At 42.7% G+C, this 14,550-nt stretch overlaps 1 long non-coding RNA gene across 3 annotated transcripts; it reads left to right on the top strand.

Annotated features, from left to right (window-relative positions):
• Positions 1-6,788: 6,788 nt before the first annotated feature.
• On the top strand, positions 6,789-13,755 carry LOC119544516. 3 transcript variants are annotated; one of them, XR_005218853.1, is made up of 4 exons: positions 6,789-6,826; positions 10,910-11,009; positions 11,985-12,155; positions 12,271-13,755. It is a non-coding gene; the product is annotated as an uncharacterized LOC119544516 (long non-coding RNA). The 3 variants fall into 3 exon arrangements; XR_005218852.1 differs by having other exon boundaries at positions 11,985-13,755; XR_005218854.1 differs by having other exon boundaries at positions 11,929-13,755.
• The last annotated feature ends 795 nt before the right edge of the window (positions 13,756-14,550 follow it).

The following is a 14,550-nucleotide window of genomic DNA, read 5'->3' as shown; positions in this document are numbered from 1 at the left end:
ATTGAACTCATTTTACATTGCAGTTTTTCCGAGGATTGTTGCACATTCTGGATTTTGATCATGACCCCTAAAAAGATTAAAATTTCATTAGCATGAGTGCAATCTGTTAGAGCAGACTGGTTTGTTTTTAACGTATGTGTGTTTCTTTAAAAACTGATCATGCTGAATTATCTTAAGTGAAATGCAAACCCATTTTGTTCTTTTGATATAATGGAGCTTATGGGTAAAATACCCACAACATATACCACTTAAAAAAAGAAGAAAAAAATGCATTATTGTCTTTCCTACTTTGCCCTACACTCATTGTGGGTTATGATTAAGCCCCTGTTTTGGCTAGTCTCTTGAATGTACAGAATCTATCTGTATATTCCAGTTACCTAGATGTTCTCCTGAGATTTTGATACAATTTAAGGGGGGCAGAAATCTGCATTTGAAGTCAAAATGAGATGTTTTTCACATTTACATATCATATAGCTAATTTTATACTAATATTTATATCACAAACATTCTTTTCATGAGCTTGTGTTGCCACCATAAATATAGCAACAAAAAAGCATTTCCAAAATGCAGTTTTTAGAACCTGAGTTTTTATAGCAATTTTAAATTTATAACATTAGTAGTTGCAGAAATTAAACACTAAGTGTCACCCAATTATCTTGGAACTGATATAGTTGTTGACAATTTGTTTACTTAATGTGCTAAGAAATTTCCCAACAAAAAAGATTATTTTGATGGTATGCATGTATGTAGAATATTTTTACATAACAAAAGATTATGTTAGAACAGTCATTTTATTTTCAAAAATCATATACAATATAAGCTACAATATTGGGAACACTGTAAACACTTAAATTATGTGTAAATGAAAATTTAATTTGATAATAACTTGTATAAATTAAGCTTTTTTAAACTCCCTAATCTGGAGAAAGAGGAGGGAATCACAACTTCTTGAAAAGACAGTCTCCAATTTCTGAGTCAAAGAGCTAGAGCTAAGAAATATAGTAAAAATTATGCTGCAGAGTATATTATGCTCTTACTTTGTGTTAAGGATGTATTTTATGGTGTGTTCAGATATTTTTGTGTTTTACTTCCTATTTTACTTTTTAAACTTATCACCCTTCCTATTTTACTTTTTAAACTTATCAACTATAATAAGATGAAATCAAGGACTGGGATTAGACCTCACTAGCCACATTTAAATCTTACGCAACTTAAAAAGAGATCCATCCTCATGTACCTTGTGAAGTTCTTTTTCTTTTGGTCTCCAGAGAGATTTGCAATGGTGAAAAGTAATAAAAGGAAGAATAAACCTTCACATGGCTTCAAAAATAATTTTTTTCTAATCTCACGCAACTATAATTTCCTTTTCTAAGTATGAAAACTCTGGTATCAAAAAATACTCAGAGGAAAGAACCTAAGATGGCGGCTAGGTGAGACAGGGCAAAAAAATACCTCTGTGAAAAATACTAGATAAAAAACAGAAAGTGACCCAGAACACCACTTCCAGAGTAGCACCAGCCACACAGGGTCTGCTAAATCTACAGGGACCGTGCATTTGGTGAAACCAAGGAGTCTGCATTCTGAAACCAGTGAGTGAGTCAGCTGAAAGTCCCTTGGCCATGCTGCGATGTGGGGAAATGGTGGGTTGGCGTTTGAAGACGGACTAGTTCTTTAAAAAAAAAAAAAAAAAAAGCCCGGGAGCAGCTGCAGATATGACGGGAGCAGGCTGGGCTAACGCCTCGGTGTCTAGCATGGAGGATACCCCTTCCCACACCCACTGCTGATTGTCTTGGGCCCAGGGGAGCAAAGGGGAGTCAAAAGGAGAAAAAAAACGTACGACTTGCAGCCATCTCCCCAGTGGGCGGGGCACTACTTCCCGGGGCAGAACCCACAGCACAGAGCCGCGCCAAGAAACCCAGTGTGACAGGGAGTCTTTCCCACAGCACCACGCACATGCCACTATATCAGCCATGGACAGTGGCCTTTAATACACCACGGCTGATTGTCCCAGAGCAGGGAGGGTGGAGCTGTACGGAAAGGGGTAAGTTAACGCATCCCATTCAACCATCTTTGAAGTGGGCTGGGAACGCCCCTGCATGGCCCGGTGTCCCAGGGCTTCCCTGGAGGCCAGCGCACACTTGTGACATGGCACAGCCCTCCCTCCCTCAGCAGAGGTCCTGGAAGAGCACAGCAGGGAAGGGGGAACCGCTTGGAAATCCCAGGGAACCTACGCCAATACCAAGGACTTCTGGGTCAGTGGCAGAGAACAGCCTTAAATCTCCGGAACACCTGGGAGGTTTGATTATTAAAACTGCCCTTCCTCCCTAACCGTTCAGACACACGCCCCTCTTTCAGGGCGGACAGCACCGACAACACACTCAAATTAAGTGCAACAATTGGACCCCACAAGAATCAGATCCCCACAAACCACAAAGACAAAGTTGGGGAGAACTGACTTGAGAGGAATAGGTGACTCACAGACACCATCTGCTGGTTAGTTAGAGAAAGCGTACACCACCAAGCTGCAATTCTGACAAATTAAAGATCAAGTAAAGCAAATGCCAAGAGGCCAAAAACAACAGAAAATCTTAAAGCATATGATAAAACCAGATGATATGGAGAACCCAAACCCAAAAACCCAAATCAAAAGATCAGAAGACACATAGTACTTGGCACAATTAATCAAAGAACTACAGACAGGCAATGAGAGCATGGCAAAGGATATAAAGGACATGAAGAAGAGTATGGCACAGGATATGAAAGACATACAGAAGACCCTAGGAGAGCATAAAGAAGATATTGCAAGAGTAAATAAAAAAATAGAAGATCTTATGGTAATAAAAGAAACTGTAGGCCAAATTAAAATGACTCTGGATACTCATAATACAAGATTAGAGGAAGCTGAACAATGACTCAGCCTCCTTGAGGACCACAGAACAGAAAATGAAAGAACAAAAGAAAGAATGGGGAAAAAATTGAAAACATCGAAATGGATCTCAGGGATATGATAGATAAAATAAAACGTCCAAATATGAGACTCATTGGTGTCCCAGAAGGGGAAGGGAAGGGTAAAGGTCTAGAAAGAGTACTCAAAGAAATTCTTGCGGAAAACTTCCCCAACCTTCTACACAATATAAATACACAAAGCATAAATGCCCAGCGAACTCCAAATAGAATAAATCCAAATAAACCCACTCCAAGACATATTCTGATCAGACTCTCAAATACTGAAGAGAAGGAGCAAGTTCTGAAAGCAGCAAGAGAAAAGCAATTCACCACAAATGAAGGAAATGATATGAGTAAGTAGTGACTACTCAGCAGCCACCATGGAGGCGAGAAGGCAGTAGCATGACATATTTAAAATTCTCAGAGAGAAAAATTTCCAACCAAGAATACTATATCCAGCAAAACTCTCCTTCAAATTTGAGGGAGAGCTTAAATTTTTCACAGACTAACAAATGCTGAGAGAGTTTGCTAATAAAAGACCTGCCCTACTTCAGATACTAAAGGGAGCCCTACTGACAGAGAAACAAAGAAAGGAGAGAGAGAGATAGAGAAGTTTAACAGACATATATAGAATATTACATCCCAGGTCACCAGGACACACATTCTTCTCTAGTGATCATGGATCTTTCTCCAAAATGGACCATATGCTGGGACATAAAAACAAGCCTCAGTAAAATTTAAAAAAAAAATGAATTTGTTCAAAGCACATTCCCCGACCACAATGGAATACAAATAGAAGTCAATAACCATCAGAGACTTGGAGAATTCACAAACACCTGGAGGATAAAAATGAGGGGGAGATGAAAACATTCCCGGATAATCAAAAGCTGAGGGACTTCATCACCAGTAGATCAGTCCTATAAGAAATGCTAAAGGGAGCTGAGCAGGCTGAAAGGAAGGGACACTAAACAACTGACTGAAACTACATGAAGAAATAAAGATTTCCAGTAAAGATCACATGGTAAATATAAATACCAATATTACTGTATTTTTGATTTATAACTCCACTATTTACTTCCTACAGGATCTAAAATACATAAACTGTAATGATAAATCAGTGGTTTTGGTCTCAAGGTAAAATATGTAATTTTTGACAAGAACTACATAAAGGTGGGGGAATGATGAAGTATAGGAACATAGTTTATGTGCCATATTGAAGTTAAGTTGGTATCAAAGAAAAACAAGATTGTTATAGAGTTAAGATGTTAAATTTAAGCCCCACGGTAAACACAAAGAAAGTATCAGAGAATATGACCATAGAGATGAAAAGTGGAGTAGGGGTTCTGAGAAGTCGGGGAAGGGGCAATGGGGAGTTAAGAAGTGAGAGTAGGGTTTCTGTTTGGGGTGAAGGGAAACTTCAGAAATGGATGGTTGGAAGGTGATAGCATTGCAACAATCTAAATGTGATTAATCCCACTAATGGAATGCTAGGGAGGGGGTGGAATGGGAAGATTTAGGCTATATATATGTTTCCACAATTGGAAAAAAAAAAAAAAAAGACAGTCTAAATAGATGACAATTAAATGCCAAGGATGATCCTGGACGGGATCTGAGGATGGAGGAGAGGAGGCTCAAAGGGACACAGATGGGACACAAGAAAAAAAAAGAAAATATAGAATGTAAGCTTTATATCAATGTTGAATTTCTTGATCTTCTTAGCTGTGCTTAATGAGATTGCATAAAAGAATGTTCTTGTCCATGGGAAAGGTATATGTGAATTATATTGTTTGTTCAAAGATATGTGCAGCTTGCTCTCATATGTTCAGAGGACAAAATACTAGATGATGGATGATAGGGAGGGAGGGAGGGAGGGAGAGACGGAGGGAAAGAAAGAAACGGTGGTGTGACAGGATGTTAAAGATGGTGGATCGGGGTATCGGGGGAGGGGGTTCAGGGTATGATGGAGTTCTACGTATGGGGTTTGTCCTGTTTTCGCAACTGTTCCTGTAAGAACGAATTTATTTCAAAATAAAATTTATTACATTAAAAAAAAAAAATGCTGAGGCCAGAATATGTACTAACTAAGAAGACAATATCAAACCTAAGAACAGGAGATAAGGGTGCACAAATGTAGTTCACATTTCTTATTCTGTGGGGTTCCAGAACACTTTATCTAGCTGGAATGCATCTGAGACCAAGAACAGGTTTTTAATACTTGTAAGAAACCAAAATTGATTTAGTGATTGTCATCAGTAATCTAAATTTCCTAAGATATTTAGGCTTCTGTACATAAAAGTGTTTTGCTGAATGTACAGCATAGATCCTTCTTCCATAGTCTTTTACCAAGAATGTTTCAACTCTGCATATCTGATACTGCAACTCAAACACTGGTTTTTCTACTTACCTCCTAACAAATCTGATTTGTTTAAAGACTCTTTAAAACTTGCAGCTATGACCCCAGTTCAAGTGTTTGCAGATGATTTTTTTTTTTTTTTTTTTTTTTTGCTAGGTAGTAACAGCCCAATCTAGTGCTGCTGCATTCTGGAAAATCCCTGCTCATAATGATTACAATAGGTGGGATAGAAATATAGCTTGTGTGCAACACTACTTGGAGGAGTTATTTGACTAACATGTATTTTTATGTGGAAACTGTGTAGTTTTCATTGCTTTGATTATATTTGAAATAAGGAATGGAAATGGCCCTTAGGAAAAGATTTTTGTTGCTTGTATTCTTTGATTCTGATATTATGTGTTCCAGTCTGTTAAAGCTGCCAAAATTCAATATACCACAAATGGGTTGACTTTTAAAATGGAGAATTATTTTAAATCTTACAGTTCCAAAGCCAGAAAAATGTCCAAATTAAGGCAACATCAAGATGATTCCTTCTTCCTGAAGACAGGCTGCCAGCAATCCTGGGCTCTTCTGTCACATGGCAAGGAGCAGAGCACCATCTGCTGATGTCTCCCTTCTCTCCCAAATATCATTGTTTTCACTTTCTGGCTTCAGGGGTTTCCTCTCTTCCTATGGCTTTCTCTCTCAACTTCTGCTGAACTTCACTCTCTTATAAAGGACTACAGTAAGAGGATCAAGACCCACCCTGAATGAGGTGGGTCACATCTTAATTTAAGATCCTACTCACGAAAAGATCCTACTTACAATAGGTCCACACACACACCGATGGATTAACTTTAAGAACATAATTTTCTTGTGTCCAGTAAGTCTCCAAAGCATCACACCATGATAGAAGCTGTGCCCCCCGCCAAGAAATAAAAAGCTTGACGTTCAAGAATAATAGTTCTTGCTGCTAAAAGGACATAAAAGTTACTACTAATGAATTTTACAGAGTTGCATTTTTTTGTGCAATGTTTATTCCACTCTCCGAGTATAAATATTTTGTATTACTAAGGTGACTAAATAACCAAACTAATTAACCGTTTGTGTGAAAAGACTTGCCAACATTTAATTGACTGCCCATCCCTTCCTCTGTCCGTCCAGCCTCCCATAGCCGCGCCGGTCCCACAGCCTGGCCCTCCTTCCGCCTCCAGGCGCCCAAATCACCCTAGGATTCCCACAAGCTGAGCTCCACCGCCCAGTACGGATTCATCCTCTCATATGGTCCCGTGCGAGTGCTAGAGAGAGACAAGGACCACCAGCAGGTCGGCGCTTCCCATGTAGGTTGCAGGCTGCCCCCGCCTGGATCCGGACCCGGCTGCCAGCCTGGCCTCCTACCTGGACTCTCAATTCAGCTTCCAGAGTGCGCGGCCTCGCAGCTGCTAGGCAACCGTGCGAGGACCCCAAGGTGGGCTGACCGGCCGAGTGCCTGAAGGGCCCCTCTTGAGCCGCGCAGGCGCCGCAGCGAGAGGACCAAGTGAATCCGAGGTCAGTCTACGGCTGTGTTGGGGCTCTCAATAACCTGGAGTCTGGGGTGGGCTTGGGACGCGGGGATGAGGGACGCGGTCGCGCGGCTAACTTAGGGAAGGGGTGGGGGCCGGGCCTGGGCGTTCTGGAGGCGGAAGTGGAATTGAGGGGGTGGCGGGTCCGAGTCGCGTGTGAGAGGACAGGGCTTGGCCGCCGGCCTCGGGGATGCGAACGGGTGGGCGTCTCAGGTATGGGGGGCAAATGACCAGGCAAACTTCTGAAGTTATAATTTTTGTGATGGAGTGACGCTTTAAGTTGAGCAAGTTTTTCGGCTTGTCATCATTTGTTGGCAAGTCAGCCGTAACAGCAAGGGCAGCCATAACTTAGTGGGCGTTAGGAAAGGAACCATGTCCTTTCTCCACTGACCGGGTATCCTCCCGTGGAGAGTCCCTAGCAGCCTGGCCTTGGAAGGGCTGGTTCAGTTTAATTCGTTGAATCATTCAACAAATACTGTTGAGAGCCAGCTGTGTCCTAGGCACTCCGCATATATGCTGAGGATAAGATGGTGAGCAAAACAGACCCCTACTTTCATGGAGCCGACCCTCTAGTGGAGAGGGACATATAAATCAAGTAACTGTAGCTATAAAATTAGAAACTGAAGAAAAATGCAAGGAGCTGTGAGGAGATATAACAGGGGAAGTGAACTTAGATCTGGTGTATGAGTGGGAGGTAACCAAGGGAAGCACATTCTGGACTGCAAAAACTCCCCACACAGAGGCTGTCAGGCCAGAAAGTCTTTGGGGACTGAAAGGCCCATGAGGCTGGAGCAAAAGAAGGCTAAGGAGTGTGGGTTTCCAGATTATGATGGAGAGGTAGGTTCTCAGGGACCAGATCATAAAAAGCTTGGTAGGCCATAATAAGGATTTGGGTTTTCTCCTGAGAACAGGGTACACTTCCAAGGGTTATGGAGGGGAATTATTAGATTTGCATTTTAAGTTCTCTCTGGCTATTGTGTGGAGAGCAGAGTGTAAAGAGGGACAAGCCAACCATGTCTTAGACTGGGGTGGTAGCAATTGAGAGGGAAAGTTAAATTGCCAGGACTCAGTGATAGTGTTGGTGTGGAGGGTGAGGGACAGGAGGTGTCAAAGTTGGCTCCCTAGATATCTGGCAAGGATTATACTTCCTCCTGGCTTACTCATCCCCTGGGATGTTAGGAAGAGTGGGTTGGCTGGTTCTGTACTGGTTAAACTGGGCTTGGCTTTGTGGTTGGAAGTTGAAAAACTTTCCAAGCTGATAGCCATGGAAAGAATATGAGTAGAAGAGACCTTGCATAGCTTCCTCATGTGGGCCAGACCCTGGCATCATCTTGAACAGGATTGCCAGGTACCTTCAGGCTAAGAGAAATGAGAGTGTTGTCCAGACTCTGTCCCTGCACATATTCATGGAAGCCTTCTCCCTAAATCTACCATGAATCTCCATGGTAGATTTAGGGGTTCCACCAGATAATCTTTCGAGACCTAATCCTTACCCCTACAGAAGTGATCAATTTCTCACATTAAGTAGAATCCCACAATTGGAAGAGATCTCAAAGTCCTGTTTATAAAATATTTTTGTTCATTATATTATTTTCACAATTTATTGAGTTCTTACACCATGATAGATACCAGGAATACAAAGATGAATAGAACAAGACTATATAGGTTCATTTAGTGAACAAAATTGATTGAGCAACTTTGTGCCAAACACTGTCCTAGCTGCCTCATACACAAAATGGTTAAGACCAGTCCCTCGCCTTGAAATCGCATGTCTTTAAGCCTTGCTGTGCAGATGGCTGAGTATTAAAAGGGTTTGATTTGGGCAGAGGAGATCCTGATCTATCTGTAATATTAGGTAAGAAATAGTATGTATCCAGCGGGCTTTGGTATCCTGGCAACATCCCAATTCCTACCCATCAATCTTCCAATTGTAAAATTGATGGGATAGGGGGACTTAAGTAGGGAATCAATCCATGTACCCTGTGAATAGCCAGTTGGGAAGTATAAATTGTAAATCCTCTATAAATGTAAAAGAAAGGAAGGGTAGGGAGTATTGGTGGAAACAAATAGTGTTTAAACTGATTTTTCTCTCAAATGGGTAATTCCCTCTTTGCCTTGTAGTTAAACAAACCAGATTATGTGCTCCATAGGGACACCTGAATGTCCCCTTTATCACCCCCTTCTCTAAATCCTATGAGACCAAATGGGCAATTAAATAAAACTATATGTACAGCCTTCCTGTGTAAGTGTCAAGAGCTTTATGAGTGTCAGGAGTGAGAAGACTGGTTTACAAGGCTGCACGACCCCAGAGTAGGGAGGATTGGGAGTACAGCACTGGCAGGTCCCTAATCCAGCTCTCAATGGCAGGAGATGGCCTCAATCTTCAGAAGCCCTCAGGCTCTCCAGCTTACTCTAGCTCTGATTAAACAGGATAGAGTCGCTCACCCACTGATTCTGGAGGTAAGAAAGAATCCTAACCCTCTACCATATGCCCTGGGGATTGCTAGCATTTTAGGTGCCATAGGGCCACTCATGGCAACTGAGTGCACAGTCCTATGCTAGATGCTGCAGAGGTAAAGCTAGGAGCCATGGAAGCTGAGCCTAAGGAGATTAAAAATCTATTGGAGAATTGGGACAGATATAAAATATGAGAAATGTTCCAATACAATGTTAAAAAAGACCAAATCTCAAGACTCTGTGTATGAATTCGTTTTTATTGCTACATAACAAATTACCACAAACTTAACAGCTTAAAACACCACCCATTTATCATTTCACATTTCTATAGTTTAGAGGTCCAGTAGGCTCAGCTGGATTCTCTCCTTAAGGTCTCACAAGATCCAAATTGAGGTGCTGGCTGGCTGGGCCCTTATCTAGAGTCTCTAGGGAGAAATCCACTTCTCAGCTCATTCAAGTTGTTGGCAGAATTCAGTCCCTTGCAGTTGTGGAACTGAGGTCCCCATTGGCTTGCTGACTGGTAGGTGGAGGCCACTCTCAGTTTTTAGAGACCGCCTATATTTCTCCACATAGCTCCCTCCATCTTCAAGGCAGCAACTGTGCATTGAATCTCTCTCATGCTTTGAATTTCTTTGCCTTCCTCTTCTACCCCAGATAGAGAGAACTCGCTGCTTTTAAAGGACTCCTGTGATTGGTTAGGCCCACCTGGATAATTTCTCTCTTGATTAACTCAAAATCAACTGATAATAACCTCAATTACATCTGCAAAACCCCTTTTGCTGTGTAACATCACATAATCAAGGACATGATATCACATCCTATTCACAGCCCTGGGAATTAGGCAGGGAATAGTGGGTGGTCATTTTAGGATTCTGCATACCATAGCTTGATAAGTACTAACTGAGCAACACAGAGAAGTAAGGCTGCTGCCGTTCAGAGGAAGACCAAAGCATTCAGGAGTGGTGGCCTGGAAGTGGTGTGACTCAGCCGACCCTCAAAGGAGGGGTGAACTTTGGATAGCACACAGGAGGAGGATGGGTGTTCCACAGAAGGTAGATGCTGAGGCAGGAATGCATGTGGAGGGTCTGAGAGCCACAGGCAGCTGGGATGGTGGGACCAGAGAACTAGAAGTGGTGGAGGAGAAGGAAAATGTAGCCTTCAACACTGTGCTAAAGTGACTGCACTTTATTCCATGAATAAAAGGAGCACCCAAAAAGCTTCTGACCAGAGTGTGACATGTAAATTATGATGTTTTAAATTTATCAAGTCTGATGGTATGTATAGAGTGGGAGAAACATGAGGCAGGACAACTCAAGTTGACTCGAAAAGAGGTTTTTATAGTGGGTCCTGTGGACTTGAGCTTAAGAGGCTGCAGGAATGGAGGGGCAGAGACAGCACTTCTGTCCCCTTGCACTTGGGGCTCACACACTGGCTGCATGACTGGAGGTCTTCACCTCACCCATTCTTCTTTCTCTTCTGCTTCACCATTGGGGCAGATCCTCAAGTCCTGGGCTCCAAGGAGTTCCCAGAGTTCTTTATGTTAGGCTGGGTCTCCTGTTTACTCAAATGGTCCCTTTAACTGACATTTATCTTTGGGGTGATGTTTATACAGGCTGTTCATCAGAAGATTCTGAGCAACAAGTTCCTTACTGTACGAATGAGAGAGCTGTGGAGAAAGGAAGACTGCCAGAAGTTTTACCAAGAACATGAAGGTAGGACCAGCAGTCCTCTGAATGGGAGGTTTCTCTTTACTGAGAATTGAGCAAGAGAGATTTTTTTACGTGGAATACACAGGGCAGGTTCTCTCTGACCTGCAAACTATGTAAGATTTCAGCCAGTCTTCTAAAATTTTAGTTTATACCCAGACTTTTCATGATTATTAGTTGTTTTGTAACCATATTTTCTACCAGAGTTCTATCTAATACTGCCCCCCAAAATTTAATTTCCTGTCCTCATATTAGTATCAGTAGTTAACATTTAGTGAGTGTTTGCTCTTTGTCAGATAAGATAATGCTCATTATTTTATTTAAGTCTCCCAACAATCCTGTGAGGTAGGTATTGCTGTATTCTCAGTGCACAGATATAATGACTTACCCAAACTGCACAGGTTGTAAGTGGCAGAGCCTGGATTCTGACCCAGGTGTGGCAAATTCCAAGGTCCTTGTTCTTTTGTCAGTAAGTTTTCATTATTCTAGGTAAGGAGGTAGAAGTATAAAAGTTCTCTTGGGCACCAGTGTCTTGATGAAGGTACTCTTTGCAGGGCAATTTTTCTGTCAGTGGCTGGTGGAGTTCATGGCCAGGTACTTCTAATTTTTGTCCCATCATCTTTATCCACTGAGACATACCTCTTTGTTGGCCCCCCAAATAGAATGATTAACTTCATTCACTGCTCTATACTTGTACTCAATGTCAAGTCTGAAGATACATGGGCTTGGGACTCTGAGCTGACGATGACCTAGTAGCCACCTTCCCGTGGTGGTTACTGGTCCAGTCGCTGTGGAAGAGTATTGTTCAGTGCAGCCTAGCAGCTATGCTGATCTCTGTGATCTTTCTTATACATTGGTACTCATCTGGAAAGGCGAGGGAACTCTCAGGATGTATGATGTGCCTTTATTCATGCCCTGCTCACAGCATGCCTTCCTGGACCAGATGGCCAATCTCCTGACATGTGCCTCTCTCATTCATAGTGGGCCAATCTGAGCCTACATCTTTGCCCACAAGAATACTATCCAGCTCTAAAGGACACTGATGGGGCACACTGATGGAGGACACTGTGTTTTGAGCACACCATATGGCCCCAGATTCTATTCATGGGAGTTTTGGCCTCACCAATACCCACAAAACCACCCATGGTTCAGGTGAGCCTGCTTCATTTTGGGTTTGGTGAGTGGGCTCTGTGGTGGGGCTGAGAGCCTAGTTCCCCCAGTGAGCTTTATTCCCACTTGTGTTTCTGGCCCTTTTTGGTCATCTCAGCAGGTATGGCCTATGGACTTTCTTTACATGTCCCAGGACCAGCAGAAGTAGAGGCTCATCTTAGCAAAGCTGTCTGAACCTGATTGTGGCAATCTCTTGCCTCCACCCTGCACTCAGTGTGACAACACCTTCTCAGTCTTACCTCCTCTCACAGACTCTGTGGTTTCAGCCACTAGAGAGACTGCAACCTTCTTCCCTGACTTCAGTGAGCAGCGCTGGTATGAGGAGGAGGAGCCCTACTTGCTCAGTGGCCCTGTGTGCTATAGACCCAAAGGAAGTATCCGCTGTGCAGCCAGAACAGAAGGCGCAGGACCAGCCTGATGCAGGCCTGTCGGTCTGTGAAGACTGGTGATATATTGCACAGCCTTCTCTCTCAGACCTCTGGTCTAAAACATTTTCCTAGGACCAGGGAAGCCTGGGCTCATGGTGCCATCTCTGCTACCTCCCCATGGGCCCATCACTGCCGCTGCCTCCGGAATCTAGCTCTCTATCTACCTTTTCTCTGGAATGTTCATGGCTGGTTCAGAAGCATGATGGACAACTAGAGTTTTTAGACTCTTTTGTTGGGAACTGTCCATCCTTCTTCAAGAAGGAGCTTGCCTAAATGACCTGCCAGGAATGTAAATCCCCTGAAAGTGTGGTGACTATATAAGCAGAATTTGGCCTATATTTCTCAATAAAAGTCAGTCTTCTACTGAATCCTCAAAGCTGGGAGCACTTAAAGCTTTCTCTCTGTCCTTACTTGGAATAAAGAAACCTACCTAAAGCCAGGTTTCCGGTCTGTGCTATTGTGTAGGAATCTCCATGTAGGCATGTGTGTGCACATACAAACACAAATGTGCAGCTTAAAGTAGTGCATAAAGATACCTAGTGAAGGAGCTAAGTGCAGGCTCAGGTCCATGCTGTGCACTTTGGCACAGGGCCATGTCCTGGAGGACAGGGCACCTTTTATTTGAACAAGGTGTGTCTACCCAGTGGGGGCATATTTTTATGATTCACTTTTTTCTGATTTGCATAAAGACATTAAAGGTAGCCATGTCTCCCTTGTAGCATATAATAATTACCTATTGCTGCACAACAAATCACCTCAAAATTTAGTGGCTTCAAACAACAATGATTTGTTCTGTGAGTTGGCTGGATGATTCTTCTGCTCTGGGTAGTTCTGCTGATTTCACCCGGACTCCCAAGTGGCTGTGTTCACCTGGTGGGTCCACATGATCTTTCATCCTGAGCTTTTTCACTGCACAATTATTTCAGGGCTCCAATAGGGCAGCCCCCAATTCATAAGCTTATCAAGTTTCGGCTTGTGTCATGTTTGCTGATATGTCACTGGCCAAAGCAAGTCACATGGCCAAACCCAGAGTCCATGTGGGAGGGGACTGTACAAGGGCATGGATACCAGTAGGTACCAATTACTGGATTTCATTACTATGACAGTGTAGCACAATGGGAGTTATGAGGAGGCTTGAAAAAATGTTGTTATGGGAAGTTACTTTATATGGAGGCTGATCAGCTAAAGATAGTGGGCTGATGTCTTCTGTTGTACTATCTCTTGATTTAGTGTGAAATGTCTTTGATTCTTAGAGAATCTTCCCACCTCTAAATCTATGAATGTATCTGCAAATGCACCCATTTTCTCCCTCTTCCTTCCCATTACAATATAGGAAGGGTCCTGCTTCCCATCCAAGCCAGTCTTTCCACATGTGCTCTAGATCCCATCTCTTCTTCTCTGAGACCTTGCTCTTTTAGTTATCTAGTCTCTACTGCATCTTTTTCTTTTCTCCACGGAGTCCTTCTCCCTTTGAATTCAGCCACATTTTGGTATCTCTCATCTTTCAGAATCGTTTTAACCTCATATTCCCCTTATCTACACAGCCAAGCCCATGTCAGTTGCCTATACTCGCAGGCTTAATCCCCATTTTCTCACCAGCCCACTCCAGTCTGTCTGGCTTACACACCTACCACTCTAGAGAAGCTGCTCCTGCCAAGGTCACAGTTAGCTCCATGCCACCCCATTTAGAGGGCACTTTTGAGGCTTCTTCAGTCTGGATTCCTCAACAGCATTCAACACTTCTTTCATCCCCCAGAAACATTCTTGACTTTCCTGACCCACACATCTTAGTTTTCTTCTTGCTTCTTGCTTAATCTCCTTTTTTGGCTTGTCCAAATATTTGTTTTAGTAAATTCTGAAAAACACAAAGATAATGAAGACATGATTTGGTCGTCAAGTTGCTAGTTATTAAGATGGGTAGTCAGTCAAGTATAATACTTGGTGAGGAT

The sequence above is a fragment of the Choloepus didactylus genome, chromosome 1 (assembly GCF_015220235.1).
Source record: "Choloepus didactylus isolate mChoDid1 chromosome 1, mChoDid1.pri, whole genome shotgun sequence".
Classification (NCBI taxonomy): domain Eukaryota; kingdom Metazoa; phylum Chordata; class Mammalia; order Pilosa; family Megalonychidae; genus Choloepus; species Choloepus didactylus.
The sequence above is the reverse complement of the archived record's forward strand: the minus strand, read 5'-3'. Positions and strand labels throughout refer to the sequence as shown.